General features: G+C 44.0%; 1 long non-coding RNA gene across 1 annotated transcript in view; it reads right to left on the reverse strand.

The window, feature by feature from the left end:
- Positions 1–474: 474 nt before the first annotated feature.
- The window catches only part of LOC139059175 (uncharacterized), a 46,477-nt gene continuing 31,532 nt past the window's right edge, over positions 475–15,419 (reverse strand). The window contains exons 2-3 of the long non-coding RNA XR_011513974.1: positions 12,114–12,269; positions 475–585 (exon numbers count right to left, since the gene is read on the reverse strand). This is a non-coding gene — a long non-coding RNA (uncharacterized lncRNA). The remainder of the gene's footprint in view (positions 586–12,113; positions 12,270–15,419) is intronic.

Consider the following 15,419-nt stretch of genomic DNA (forward strand, 5'->3'; position numbering starts at 1 on the left):
TATTCATATTTGCTATTTGTTCTTGACCACAGTCGACTTTTTCTTAATTTGTTTTATATCCGCCGCTATTTCTTTTACTTGTTGGCTGAATGCAGGCCCTGCATTCATCTGAATGTCTCCGACAAGCAATAAAAGTTCATGTATATGCATCGCATGCTCAATCACAACAGCACATAGCCGTGGGCACGGCAGCACAAGTTATATGAGTTCATTCGAGCAGGTACACTTTTCATATCTTTTCTGCTAAACTTTTCATATCGCCTCATCACCTGCAGGATAAATATAGGCGGATTGTTAGCTGACCGCATTCCGTGAGTGCCGCAGTGCGCAATGACCCGGCCTTGCTTGAGGTAGTCGTTTATAGCTGGGTTGAGTGGTGGTGCTGGGCACAGGCCATGCGCCCAGCCCATGCCGCCAGCGTCCGCGCAGGTAGATGACGAGTGATGCAGCACGGAATCCCCATGAATTGAACGGCGCGGAATCTCATCATAGGCTGATACTGGTGGCATTGACCACGCATGTTGTTCCGGCTTGTCAAGGTGGCTCGAAACTCGGACCGGCATAGAGCAGCAGTCCCAGTGCAAGCTGTAGGATGAAGATAATAGGATTGTTAGCTGACCGCGTTCTATGAGTGCCGCAGTGCGCAATGGGCAAAAAGAGACGACGACACACACTATAATAGCAATTAAATGTGTATTATTGATTTCCTACACGTTTTACAGAGGAAGACAGCCAATGCTTCGGAAGTCAGCCACGCCTGAAAAGGAAGCCAATGAGCGCATGCCCTTCCTCGACGACCTCGTAGCGAGACCTTCAAGCAGCTTTAGGACTAATGCGTACAGAATGCCAGTGGACATGGGCTTCGGCTCGATGCACTCAACTGGGCAAAAGCCATCCGCCACAGCGGCACTCTTTTTCCACGTGTTCCGCGTCTGCTCCAGCCCCACTAAACGTAGGCAGGAGCTGGAAGTTGTGAAAAGGGGCCTGTTAAACGAAGGTTACGTTTCGCAACTGCTCAGAATGCAGGAGCACAAATAAGTGAAGCCCCGCCGTGAAACGGCGAAACAAAGAGTGAATCGCGCGGCGATACCATATACAATGGTAACAAGAGAATAACTTGCAAGAATTTTTAAGGGCTATGGTGTGCAAATCGTCCACGATAACTTGGCCATTAGCTGATTCCCGCATAAGACCCTTTGAAGTACACGGACTACCCGGGAGTGACTTAAAAGATATCATGCAAGGAGTGTGACGTGCCGTCCATCGGCGAGAGGGGAATTTTTTTTAACGGCGCTTCAAGCAGCAGATGAGTGACATCACCAAAAGCCACACAGCCGCGAGTGCCCTGGCGGAACATTATGAACAGGACACAGCACTGACTGGAACTCAGCACCCACCACCGTAACCGAGAAACACTTATCTTCCCGTTTGCATTTACAATCATACTACATTTTATCAACTAGATGCACGATGACGGGACACAGGGTAACCTTCCCGAGGTATACACCCGGTACGCTGCGCCACCTTACTCATAAATAGTGGTGCGCCCATGCTTACGTCTTTATTGTGAACAAAAGACCCACACAGGGTGCGAAACGTCATGTTCTTTGTTTTTCTTTTATTCTTGGCTAGTGCATGTTCCTTGCCATCGGTATGTTTCATCGCCAAAAGATTTTTCGTCGAAAACTTGACTATAAGCTGCAGGTATTGTTACCGCCATATCATTATCTTGAAAAAATAGTTTGGTTGTAGCGTTTAAGAAGCTTTACCTTCTATAGTACAGTTGGGGGACTTTAAACAAAGAAGTACGTATAGATATGGCAAAGACTTTCATAGTAACCTTCATCTTCACTATCTCAGTACCACCTATAGCACTATTCATTCTGTCTGTATAAACGTTTACTCTCACCCATGCAGGTAGCATTGCCTTTTAAAGCACAAAGCTTTCGTGGCTCTTTCGCTCGTCTTCGTCGTTGGCGGTCTGACTTTCACCGCTAATACAACCTTCACGTGTTGTCATGCGTTCGAGTGGCTGGGCGCGTTCGATGCCCCCAGTAAATATATCAAAATAAAACGTTGTTTTCGCGAAGTTATCACTTCTATATAAGACATTTTCAACGGTACAATAAGCATAGTTGTAAACTCTATTAAAATTCCATAGTGACTTAGCGGTAAATGCGAGAGGAATATATTAGTGTTACGTCGCACCTATTGCAGATCCCAGATCCATGAGTTGTGCATCCTCAAGGGGCCACGTGCAACTGATGGCTGTGCCGAGCAGGCCAAGGTCTTGCACACACTATATATATATATATATATATATATATATATATATATATATATATATATATATATATATATATATATATATATATATATATATATATATATATATATATATATATATATATATATATATATATATATATATATATATATATATATGTGTGTGTGTATACCACAATGAGCCAGCCAAGGCACCAGGTACTACATAGGGGACATTACTTGTATTTACTAATTGCACTAACCAAATGAAAAACTAATGGAAATGAAAGTGCATGAAGCAACGACTTACCGCAGGTGGCGAACGATCCCACGTCTTCGCATTACGCGTGCGATGCTCTAACCAATTGAGCTACCGAAGTGGCGTTCGCCCATCCACTTTCTTGGGTATTTATGGTTTACTACTACAACTAACCTTGAGAGTGTTCGCCAGTGCCACCACTCACAAAGCTTGGCGGCGGATGTGGAGTATCCTTTCTGCCACGGGCGTCAGGAGTACGTGATCTTTTTGGGTGAAAGTAACTGGTCAATAAACCTACATATACTACCTGAAGGCATCAATGTTGCCGGATTCGAGACTTTGGTTGTGTAATGAACGAGAAGAAAGGGGGTAACTGAGGGCTCGATTTTTATTAATCCTACTATGAAAAGCCAGCAAACCAAGACGCGCCGGCGCACTTTCCTCCGAGTTCGATCGTGAAACTTTTATCTCCTTGCAGCCACGCCAGGCTTTCAGAGAACTTGTGGTCACGTCTGCCCGTGATGACTACTTACAACAGACTGACGTGACCTACGAACTTGTCCCCACCAGTCCTTCCACGCGATCGTCAGTATCAAGGGAGGTTGGCCATGCAGCCGCGCATGAAGCATGAAGCCCTCGTTCAAGCACAAGTGTTAAATATGCACAGGGACTTCTACTGTTGAGGGTCGTAACCCGGAACGACAGCAGATGAAGGCGGCTTCAAACTGGGTGCTGCGAAGACAATGGACAAAACAGGCTTCTACAGATTTCTGTCGATCGGCATTTCGGCTGTTTTCGTACAAGCCTTGTCAATACACCTCGCAAAAATGTTTCGCTTGGGGTATCTTATGCCTAAATCAAAGAGCACTGTGTTCTCTTGCTACGAAACTAATTGATGAAAACTAACACTTTGCACGCTATATACAGTAGTGGTTTACTATTTGCAATAAATATGTATTATAATTTCTGTTATATGGAATTGTGATTAAAATAAAATATCTTGGGCCATGTAGCGTTATCACAATGACGAACCACATATAAAACGTGGTAAGTAAGTGTTGTTGCACCTGGCATTTCTACTACCCCAAGTTCATCTTCCTGATGCAATATTATATGCCGATATCTTGTTATCTTAATTTATCAGAACAAAACAAACAATTCAGTCTTCATTCATCAGAGGGACTTATCTTTATTTTATGGTTATTCTATCTTAACTCATGTAACAATAAGGTGGACTGCTTACGTAGAAAATACATCTGCATGTTTGCAACACAGTTGATCCAGTGTGCTAGCAAAATAATGAACAGCCATGGTCGCCTTCAATAATTCACATAGCTTGGTTCACTGCTTCCGTTATTGGCCAAACCACGCGCCCTATACAGCAGACTACCCGGGACGCAGCGAACTAAATAGTGAAATTTAGACTGCATGGTCTATTATATATAAGAAAGTTCCTTGTATTGAAGCCTTGGCTAGCCTTTCTAAGGCACCTTATCCCTGTTTATAACCCTGTGGTATTCCGTCTTTCGGTCCAAATGTTTTATTTTGGACTACATTTTGTAAGAATAAATGACAAAAATTACTTTACGGTTCCTTGGAAAAAATATGATTTGATTCTTCTGTACGACTCGTAACTTCCATTTGCACACATACTTTCTTTATTAAAGACATAATCAACATTCGCACTGCTTACCTAAGCGTACGTATTGCATTGTGATTTATAATGTATTCCATGCATAGTGCGCTATTTGCAGCTGCATTTCCCGCTGCTGGAGCTACACCAGACGTAAGCGCTGCAACTCGCAATGCAATATGTCATGCGCAAGAAAGCTTCTGATTACAAATAACGTACGATTCTAGTTGCATCCATGAATAACGTTTCTTGCTTTTTTACATTGCATACTCTAACTAGGGAGCAGCTTTTCTCTTCCTTTTAGTTTTTTTTATGTGTGCTGCTACTGCTAATTTAGCAGCTGGGTCCAACGAGCAAGATGCTAGACACTGTGGCAGCCTGGGCTTGTCAGCACATACTTGACACGCGAACAGCATGAACAGACCAAGGACAAGGATAACACATGCCAGCGCTAGTGTGTTACCAGTCTTTTCCTTCGTATTTCCCGTTGTTCCCCAGTCATGTATAACTCACTTATGCCATGAAACAAGGAATTAAAGCGATAAAATTTTGTTTCGGTGGCGTGAAAGCAGGACGGCCTTATGTATAAGCGATACGGTAATAAGGATAAAAAGAACTCGCACAAGCAAGTTACTGTAATGGTGGTCATATATAGAATGCCAAAGCGAGCTGTAATATTAGAGCTGTCGAAGTGGGTAGAGGAAAATGATATACTGAGGGTTCAGCAGAGATTCTTACACAATAATACATTGCTGCTAAATCAGTCCACATAAATTTCAATAGGTCAAGGAGGAAGAGGATGAGGAGGTGGAAAGAACTTTATTCATGTCCTGTACAAGGCTTTGCCACCTGCTTGGCTAGTGCTATGTTGGGACCGAGATGTCAAGCCCTCTGGCCCTATCACGGGCGTACTTGACAGCCAGGACTAGAGGGATATGATCGTGGGAAACAATCATTCTTGAAGCGGATTCCGGGGAATGCCAGGGCCGAGTGACCCACACTCCGAGAGCGTATGTTCAAGCGTTCATATCTCCTTGCCAATATAACTCACGGAGCAGCGACGAATCTAGGTATTAGGTTTAACACAGGGAAATAGAGAAATATCATACATAAGAGACGCGTAATGACATGGTATCAGTTCCGCAGGAGGTCGTACCCATTTTCAAGCAATATACATACCTGTGTGCATACATTAACGAAAGAACCACATTGGTGAATTGCGTTGCAGATATGCACAAGCACAGAAGAAATGACACGACATACGAGCGCTAAATTCCAGTATAATAGCGTTATTTTCGGTGACCAGTGTTTATACACATCACTCACCATACTGCACATGCACAATTCAAACACGTTTGTTGGTAGTCCACTCTCGTTTGTCATCTCGTTCCATCTGTCCTAGTGTATATTTGCGCTGTAATTGACCAATACCTTGTGCCAACAAGCTAATAGCGACATTACTGAAGGATACATTTATTCAAGTTACCACGCAGGTAATTTAAATGTGAAAGGGAAGCAGAATACAGCAGTTGTGAAAGACAGCTTACTTTGAGCCTACATTAAATGCGAGGTGCTGGGAGGTACTTGGAAAAGTGCAATGACACCAGTGCTAACGTTCACAAAAGCAATCATTTCTTATAAATCACAAATCGTGTCAGGAGTGGAGATTAACGAGGAGGCAATAGGCCGGCTGGCTTTTGGGTCCATGGTAAAAGTACAAATAAGCAGTACAAGGTGACATAGGTTGGGCTCCTTTTAAAATTTCAGAAGCAGAGAAAGATTGCGCTTAAAGAAATACTAAGAAACATGAATGAAAAGACAGGATCGGTTTAAGTGCACATATATTCTGAAAAGTGAACAAAAGCATACAGACGAAATAGAGGACAAGATCAAGAAAGTTGGTGACCAAGAACAGGGCTATTGAAGGTGTTCATAGACAACCAGGTGTCAAAAAAATAACATGACAGAAACAAAGACGTTAAATTCAATAAAAAGGATGGAAACGAAAAAGAGCTGGAACATTTACAAATCGGTAAGTAAGAAATAGGATAGAAAGTCAGTATGACACGTAAAGTGGAGTGCCTTGCTATTTGAGGCGCGAGCTGGCTGCCTGAGAACAAAAACATAACGGAGCAAATATGCGCCACCGGATCAGGCATGTCAGCGTAGCGGCGACATTTATAGTATGTAACACCGTATATTGAATATGGCACGCGGCTACATTTTTATCGCTATTGGACTTTATGCGGAACCTCACGGCGATGGCGACTGTGACACCGGTGACATATATGCGCCTGGAGTGTCCTTATAATTGCTATCATAATAAAATACGATGTGCGGCTCAGGCGCATCAGATTTTGTACGTGGTGAACTGAAGGCCCGGCGTAATCGCTGGTGTTCGCGGGCCTTCCAGAAGGCGCAAAACTATTCGCGTTGCGCATACAGTGTGATTACAGAAGGTACGGTGAGGATACAGGCCATAGATAGAATGAACAATAATTTTCGAGTAAGTTCCAGATCACGCAGCGGCCACTTGCACTGAGCGGTAACATTAAGCTGTTAGCGGGTGAAAAAAAGTATAAATGTGTAAAGTAGAAACAAGTACGCCTGTGAAATATTTACACAGTGAGACCTGAAGGTTTCGTCCGCCATCAAGAATCATTGGGATTCAAATAAGCTGGAACGATTAGCTGATAGGCAGTAGAGAAAACTAAGAGGCGATTAGATTATTGGTGGGAAAAGACCAAGGAAGAAATTGATAGAACCGAAGTCATTGCAAATGTAAAGTTTGCAAATAAAAGTTTTAAATAACAACTTTAAGATCTAGATCAGGTAGGGAAAAGATAGACAGCGATACACGTAGTGAAAGGCGATTAAATCAAGCAGGATAGGAGACTATTTCTCCCCAGACCTTCACGAATAAAAATGCCAATTAACGTCATCATCATCTTCACTGGCAGCATACAGAACTTCAAAACCATTCCTTGGTATATCCAAATCTCTATTCAGTCAGTATTCGCTAAACAGCCACGCCGTGTAGCTAGGACCACGAGCTTAGACTAGATGTTATCTTCACCAGACAATGCTTTCGTGGCACCAACTTGCGCAAACTCAGCCAACGGTGATGTGTCAAATGGACATGGGACAGTGGAACACCGACTTTCCGGTCACAAATATGAGCGTGAGCAACAGGCATTAACCCCTTCCTTAGTGCCAGTTAACAACAGGTTATTGAGCGAAAACGAGCTACTTGCCCTTGGCCGGGCATGCCAAGAAAACAGGCAATGAAAGCTGTCTTCAACTTTCTTATTAACAGACGCCCAGATTGTAGAACTGTGAACGGGACCTTCGGACGGAAACCTAATTGTATATAATCCCATTTTACTGTCTATGATCAATATCACTCCTCGTGCTGCTGTATTACTCCTCTTTCCCTTTATCTTGTGAAAACTGTCAGGATAGACGATACTTTTCTCTGGATAACCTCTAGTTTCTGATTTGGCTCAAACATATATGTTTCCTTATTTGTATGTTAGCGTGTAGTCAGGCCTTGAGCAAGGGTGTTTTACAGAATACAATACAGTTGATTACAATAAAATAGAGTATAAATTGCAAAGATACATAATAGTGCCCAGAGGTATACAAATTGTAGGATGCAATTAACCTTTCTCTCTTTCTTCCGAGTAAAATACGCAGCAATGAAAGTGTCTCATAAGGCTGTAGCCGCGTTTGCGATGCGACCACATTATGCTTAACGGCTTTTGTAGTTGTCGACCCTGGAATGACATTAGCACTTTTTTAATTGGGGGATGGTTAACAGCTATCCTCCTTTCCATCAACCCACACCCTTGCACTTAAGCAAAAGAAAACATACCAATGAATGCACAAAGAGACGAGACAATTGTTCATATTTTTTGATCGGGGTAGGAGGGGGGGGGGGGGCGTTAGCTACACAACAATGGTAAAAGTGCACAAGATCGCTTATAGCAAGGCAATAGTCACATGCACATAGGTTACGACCAATGTCCAAGGCGAAAATGCTAAATATGCGCCAAAATATTGATGTTGCTGGAGAATAAGAGGCATGTAAGATTGCAATATTTTTTTCATATTCATCGAGATCATTCGCGAAGGTTTGCCTCCAGCATATGGTTATGATGTCGAGCTTTCAGCCTGGTGGAATGATAATCGGCTTGAATGTAAATACCTTGGATATGCTCCTCTCTGGCCTCTACACAGCAAGCTTGCCCATTGCCTAGATAACAAAAGCAATGCACATTCGGAGACTCCATCATATATTGTGAGGCTTAATTCGATCAGAAATCTCGAATGGTTTGTAGGTTGGCCTGGTGAACAAAAGCAACGTGTATTTTAAGGTTAATCTAAGGTCACACATTAATTTAGCTGAAACTTATAAAATATCTCACAACCCTGCTTCCATTATTTTGCAGCAGGCGGTTGATTACTAGGATATACACCAACCATGATTCGGCTAGAATTTGATTAGTGATCGGGCATGGTCGCAAAGCTTGCCGAAAGTTTTGCGTTCCAATAAGTTAATCTTGTTTCGGTTGATTGATGGTCAATCTTTCCCAAGCAAATACAGCACTTTTTTCTATTCTGAAGAAAATGATGTAATGAATCCTGTTATTCCGGGACAACTACCATTGTTCTTTTTTTCAAAACAGAAAGCTCCCTATACAGTTTACTCTAATTCCACGCAGTTAGAGATGTCACTATATATTCTATGCTTTGTGCTCACTGATGTAACTTCATTATTCTCACTTAGAAGTGATAAAAAAATATCGAAGATTCTTTGGATTTATTTCGTTCCGGGGTTCGGGAGGGGAAGATCGTATTATTAGTAACGAAGATCCCTAGAACGTTACTTGAACCTTAATGGCTGCTTGAATGACTGTTTGAATATTAAACAAATATACTTGAACTACTAATACGAGCCTAATTCATTATTTGCAGAAACTACTGGGACGAATGATTTAACGTTTTACCCCTCTCTACATATAATTACCTCGTCACTCCCGCATGTTTTAAGGGAGCCTTGTGGTTTTAGGATGATAAAACCATGACCAGTGTGTGCCCTACATGAACGAACATTGCCATCGCGTTACTAACAAAGGGCATGAAATAATGGTTTAATGGCAGCCGGGACATTGTCGCATCGTTGGTAAGCACCTCGTTGCTGATGTTGCTCAGTTAGCCTACGCTGTAGCGTCTGCTCTTTGTACAGTAATCTTGAGCGTACACTACAACATCTTCGTGATTTGGCGCGTGTAATAACGTGGAGCCCTCCGCATAACATCAAACTTCGTTTATCAGACTTGTTCCTTCATTAGAGTTCCTGTTATGAACAAACATTTCAGTACAGGACGCAACGCTACTGCGTTGCCTGTGGGCTGATGTAAGCTTCATGAACTCACACAGCTACGGCATTGGATTGGCTAACTCACCTCGAGCTAAGTGCAGGTGTGAAAATACTATTGATCACGTCTTCTGGTAGTGTTCCTGGTTCCACAAACAGAGCCAAATTGTCCAGTGTGCCTTGAGTAGACTGGATAATAGGCATTTTACTAAACAAGGGTCCTGCGAATCATGCATAAGCGTTCATCAGTCCACAAAGCCACACGAACTCTTCTGCATTGCATCAAGGTGACACATGAGTGCCCGACCTGTAAGTACGCTGCAACCTGCATACTGTGCGTCAATGACCTGTACTAACATCTCCTCTTTCCTTCTCTCTTTCACTCCCCCATCGTCCTCCCCTCGTAGCAAATTGGACAAAGTCTAGTGAACCTCCCAGCCTTGCTTTCATTTCCTCTATCTCCCAAGTACTTGGGAGTTTTAATTTTTCATCCCCTTCTGTACGCGTTGCTGCCCAGGACGGTAATGGGTTCAAAATGACTCGTTTCCCCGGGGTTTCATTACGCGCCGTCGACCAAATTAGCCGGCGCAAAGCGTGTCGTGTTTACAACTTGCAGTACCGCCAACCTGGGAGCTCTTTTCTCTACTTTATTCTGTATTTTTTCACTCTCTTGGGAATAACAAATCTAACGTGGCACTTAATGATGCTTAAAACTACTTTGCTCGCAAACACAAGCCATTTTTCTTACTTGCTTCTTAGCCGTCGTATAAGTGCGCCTTTCGATAAGGTTATTTAATTACCTGATCTGTTGTCCTTTGTTTCATAATTCTTATATCGCTCGTTAAGCGCGCTAATTGTCCGTTTCCCAAGTTGTTCAGACAAAGTTAGTATCAGAAGTTCCCGGAAATCTCACGGCGGGATTAATTCGTTGCCGCTATAAATGCTTCCTTTCTTGAATGCGAGGGTTAATGCCTTAAGGCTAACAGGGGTATGGGTTGCGGGTGAGTAAGGACGAATAAATTAATTGAAAAAGATTTGCGGATCTAATAAAGTCCAGGAGAGATCAATAATGTTGTCTCTGCGTCCATATCCGACGTCCCCTGTAAGTTTGTGATCTGACTATCCCTTACCCAGTTGACGTACCCCGTGTTTTACTATGCCAGCAAACGTGTGTAGATGTAGCTCTATAATGTTACAAATGAATTAATAAATTATACACGCAGAGGTCAGCTGCATAAGCCTGCCTTTTACCAGATACTCAACACTGGGGCAAATTGAAAAGGTAGAGAGAGGAAAGTAGCGGTGAATGAGGAATGTTGATGAAAGAAACCAATAATCATAACAGATACTGTCGAATTCCGTACATAGGACATGTACTAGACAAGTGAACAAGTAGAAATCTGAACGCCCACACACTTTCAAAGTGTACAAAGCAGCAAACTGCCTACAGAATTTTTTGAGCGCGCAACAGACTCAATGAGTGTCTGAAACTCGCGACTCAAGGAACCCAGCGAACGACCTGACAACAGGGTATGCACAACGCTTAACCATAAAGAGACTATCAAAGCTTCTTTCTATTGGCGGACCATGTCGCGGACGCCAGGCGCAAAACCAAAGGAACGAAAAAAAAGAATAATCGCGGAATGTTTTTCCAGCATGTCACCTTTGCGAGCCATTAACTTAGTAAGGCGCGGACAAAGGAGTACTACAGAATGAACCAAAACAAATTTGTCAGGTATTATTAATGTTTTTGGTTGCATCCTTCTTATGTTATCAAGTCAATTACAGTTTCAATGAAATTTCCTCAACCTTCTTTTTTTCTAGAAAACAGAGACAAACACAAACGCGTTAATCAACTCTGAATTCTCTTTCTTTTACTTCTCCATCTTCCTTCTCAGGTCTACGATAACGAACAGTATAGTTAAGCGTCCTGCCTTTCGTTTCTTGCCACGTGTTATATAGTCATTTCTTTATTACATTAGGTAGAACTGCGCATTTTAGCAGCTTCTGTAGGTCGACATGCAGAAGCAATATTAGCCAGCTTGGCGGTCCTTGCATTCAGCGCACTTATAAACTTCATATATACATATATATATATATATATATATAGTCTATAATGAGAAGCCAACAAACACTGACACAAAGTACAACATAGGGGAAATTGCATGTGCTTAATAAATGAAATAAAGTAATGATAAATTAATGCAAATTGAAGTGGATGAAAAAACAACTTGCCGTGGGTTCGGTTCCCACCTGCGGCAAGTTGTATTTTCATCCACTTTAATTTCCATTAATTTATCATTACTTTATTTCATTTATTAAGCACATGCAATTTCCCCTATGTTGTACTTGGTGTCAGTGTTTGTTTGCTTCTCATTATAGACTAATAAATATCGGGTCCCTCGGTTAACCCCCTTTCTTCTCGTTTATATATATATATATATATATATATATATATATATATATATATATATATATATATATATATATATATATATATATATGTTATTTCTTTAATGAACCGCAAATAAGCCACTGCAGGATATTACATGAGGAGGTCGGCGAACAAGACTTACTGGAAGAAATGGGTGATGCTGTCCTTGAATTTGCTGGACGCAGTAGTGTGCTCAGCGTCGGTTGCCAGACCCTTCCAATCTCACGCTGGGCATCTTCGATTTGCGGAAGTCGTCGCAGCACGCTGGCAGCCAGACGGCAGCCAGCGAGTTCCGGTCCTGAAAGAAAGTCACGTGTTCTGGGATCCCGAGAAAATCTCAAGCAGTCCGAAGTTTGCAAAATGATACATCGGAATAGCTGGCCGTGGGTTAAGAGAAAGAGAGAGAGAGAGGAAAGGGGAAAGGCAGGGAGGTTAACCAGAGAAAAAAAATCCGGTTGGCTACCCTACGCTGGGGTGAGAGGGGAGGGGGAGGTAAAGTGGAAACAAAGTAGAGATAAGGAAAGGAAGGAGCATAGACACACAATCACAATCGGTCACTGTCACCGAACACTGTCATCGCACAGCACACTGACACTTGTAGCACTATCAACATCTGTTCAGGCTACAGTCGCCTGTCCAGTTCTGTCGCCCTCAAGAACCGCAACAGTGCCCTCGTCGCCCTCTGCTGCGATGGCTTATGATGGCGGTATCTGAAAATGAGTTCCTCTGTGAGAGGTCTTTGGTCAAAACGCGCTATCGCGGTTGCAAGTGATTGTCTCTGTAAATTATATCGAGGACAGTCACAAAGAAGGTGTTGAAAAGTCTCCTCGTTACCGCAGTCCTCACACGAGGCGTCGTCGGCCCATCCAATTCGGTAAGCGAAAGACTTGGTGAAAGCCACCCCTAGCCATAGGCGACAAAGCAGGGTAGCTTCGCGACGACAGAGCCCAGCTGGAATACAAAGGCGTAGGGAGGAGTCAAGATGGTGGAGTCGGTAGTTGTGAAAACTTCCAGCGTTCCACAAGGATAACGTGATGTGACGGCTGATCATGCGAAGTTTTCGAGCGGCATCGGTCCTTGATAACGGTATCGGCTCCTCTTCGTCCCCTTGAAGAGCCGACCGAGCAGCGTTATCAGCGTGTTCGTTCCCTATGACTCCGCAGTGACTTGGAAGCCACTGAAATGTCACGTGGTGTCCTTTCTCAGTTAATGTATGAATGAGTTCTCTAATCTCAAATACCAGTTGTTCGTGTGGTCCGCGCCGCAGGGCCGATAGCAAAGATTGCAGTGCAGCCTTGGAGTCGCTAAATATTGACCACCTTCGAGGTTGTTCTTGGTTGACGAGACGAAGTGCAGCGCGAAGGGCTGCAAGTTCCGCGGCCATCGGTGTCGTTGGCCGTGGGTTAACGTAAACATGCATCCAGTATGGCCGAGCGCGCGTGCTAACGCCGGCGCGTGCTCGGCGTAGTTTGCCCATTTATGCATTGCCAGCTTGAAGATGTGTAGTTGCATACGGGAATACGATAACTTTCGCAAGATTTCGCGCATTGGGCACCTCCTTTGCCCAGCGCAACAAACTGCCACCTACGCGTCCGATCTGAAGAAGCTAAATCGCGTGTAAGTGATCCTATCTGCGAAAGCGATCGCTCGAGGATGCCTACTCACAGATATCACGTAGCCCGCCGGATACGATGATGAAATGACCGTTTGTCATCACTTCACAAGACACTTAAACGCAGGATAAACGGTATGCCTTATACGCCAAAAATTAGTTTCTGCAAACCAGTTTAGGCTTTGATTTCAGAAATTTTCTATCGGCTGTGGTGCTTCTCTTCTAACCCTGTGCTGAAGGAGCTGGGCTGCGGCTGGCGCATGAAAAATGCACACCACGTTTGACCAGCGAAATGTATCACGCGAAAAGTAATGTTGGTTGATAATGAGCGCCGTAAGGTCATGCTCGTGTGGCCATTGCACAACAGGGGCATTCTTTCAACATCGAAGGCCTAGTTAAAACACAATGGCTTTGAGCCACCACCAAAACATGGACCTAGAGATGGAGCGAACATTACGAGGTCGTGGTATCGAATTCTGGCCGCGGTGGCTGCATTTGGATGGGGCGAAATGCGAAAACGCTCTTGTTCTGTACATTGGGGGCAAGTTAAAGATCCCTTGGTGATCAAAATTAATCCGGAATGCCCCACTACGGTGCACCTCATAATAAAATCGCTGTTTTTTGCCTCTTAGAAATCCCTTAATTTAGACGTAGCGAACACTTACTAGTTGCGATGACTTCGCTAACTACAGAAACGGATGTATCACCACATGTACGCGAGAAATGTGAAAGGGCACACTGCCAGAGAAAGAAGATCGGAAAGGTCCCGCACCTCAATATAAGTTTCGCGGCACACGATGCTGATACCATGCATGCGTGAGAGCGCATCGCACTTGCTTGCTCGCAAGCCTTTATTGAAAACAAAACGAGAGGTGGAGCTCTTAGGGGGTTCCGCAATGGGTGGAGTCCCTATTCCGGGACCCGATCGGTTCGAGCTGCTAGCTCAGCCCTCCGGGCCCAGGCCTTCTGGGCCTGCAGGTCCAAGCAGCCGAGCAGCGTCGCCTCTCACTCCTCTCGGGTTGCGCTTGGAGTTGGAGGAGAGAGCTGAAGTGAGCTGAAAAGCCCAAACCATGTGGTAAGTGTCAGTTACATCCCCATAGTATCGGCACTTGCCAGTGAAGGAACAATCGAAATATTTCAAGATTGCCGGGCACATTAAGGTGTTAGCCGGATCAAGATGCGTTCATTAGCCTTGCCAAGCCCCTTTCCTTGAGTTGGATATTGTTGATGACATCTTTGTAATTGATCATGATATATTTGAATGCAAGAAAATAGTTGACTTTGGGTTCCAGGTACTCATGGTCTAACTGGGACGCCAGGCGGATGAGTACTCGAGCCACCGGGTTCGCGGCTTCATTCCGTACTAGGCCCTAGTGGCTCGGAGTCCAGACTAGGCAACGGCGGGAAGGATCGATTCCCCCATTGCTATAGTTATGCAATATTCGTTTCGCTATTGGGGTGACCCAACCAGCATCATAATTTCGACAAGCTCCATGCCAATCGGTTATGATATATATAGACCGAGGTTGGAGACAGCTAGGGAAATAGTTACTTGTTCTGCACGTGTTGAGTCCGAGGCTTTGAAAGGGAGCCCATCTTCTTGCTTTTCCTTGTGGATGACCGCTGCCGTATACCACCCCCCGCGACATGGACCGGTCACATCCACGTAGAAGACTCCACGTTTGTTGCCATGCTGGCGTTGCAAGGCATCCGCCCTTGCCTGGCGACGATCACTGTGGTCTTCCCTGTCCATCATTGGAGGGAGCCGAAATGTGAAAGCCGTGTTTCAAATGGAGCCGATCCAGCAAATGCCATCCCAACTTTGTCTGAGCTAGA

The sequence above is a fragment of the Dermacentor albipictus genome, chromosome 1, assembly GCF_038994185.2.
Source record: "Dermacentor albipictus isolate Rhodes 1998 colony chromosome 1, USDA_Dalb.pri_finalv2, whole genome shotgun sequence".
Lineage (NCBI taxonomy): Eukaryota > Metazoa > Arthropoda > Arachnida > Ixodida > Ixodidae > Dermacentor > Dermacentor albipictus.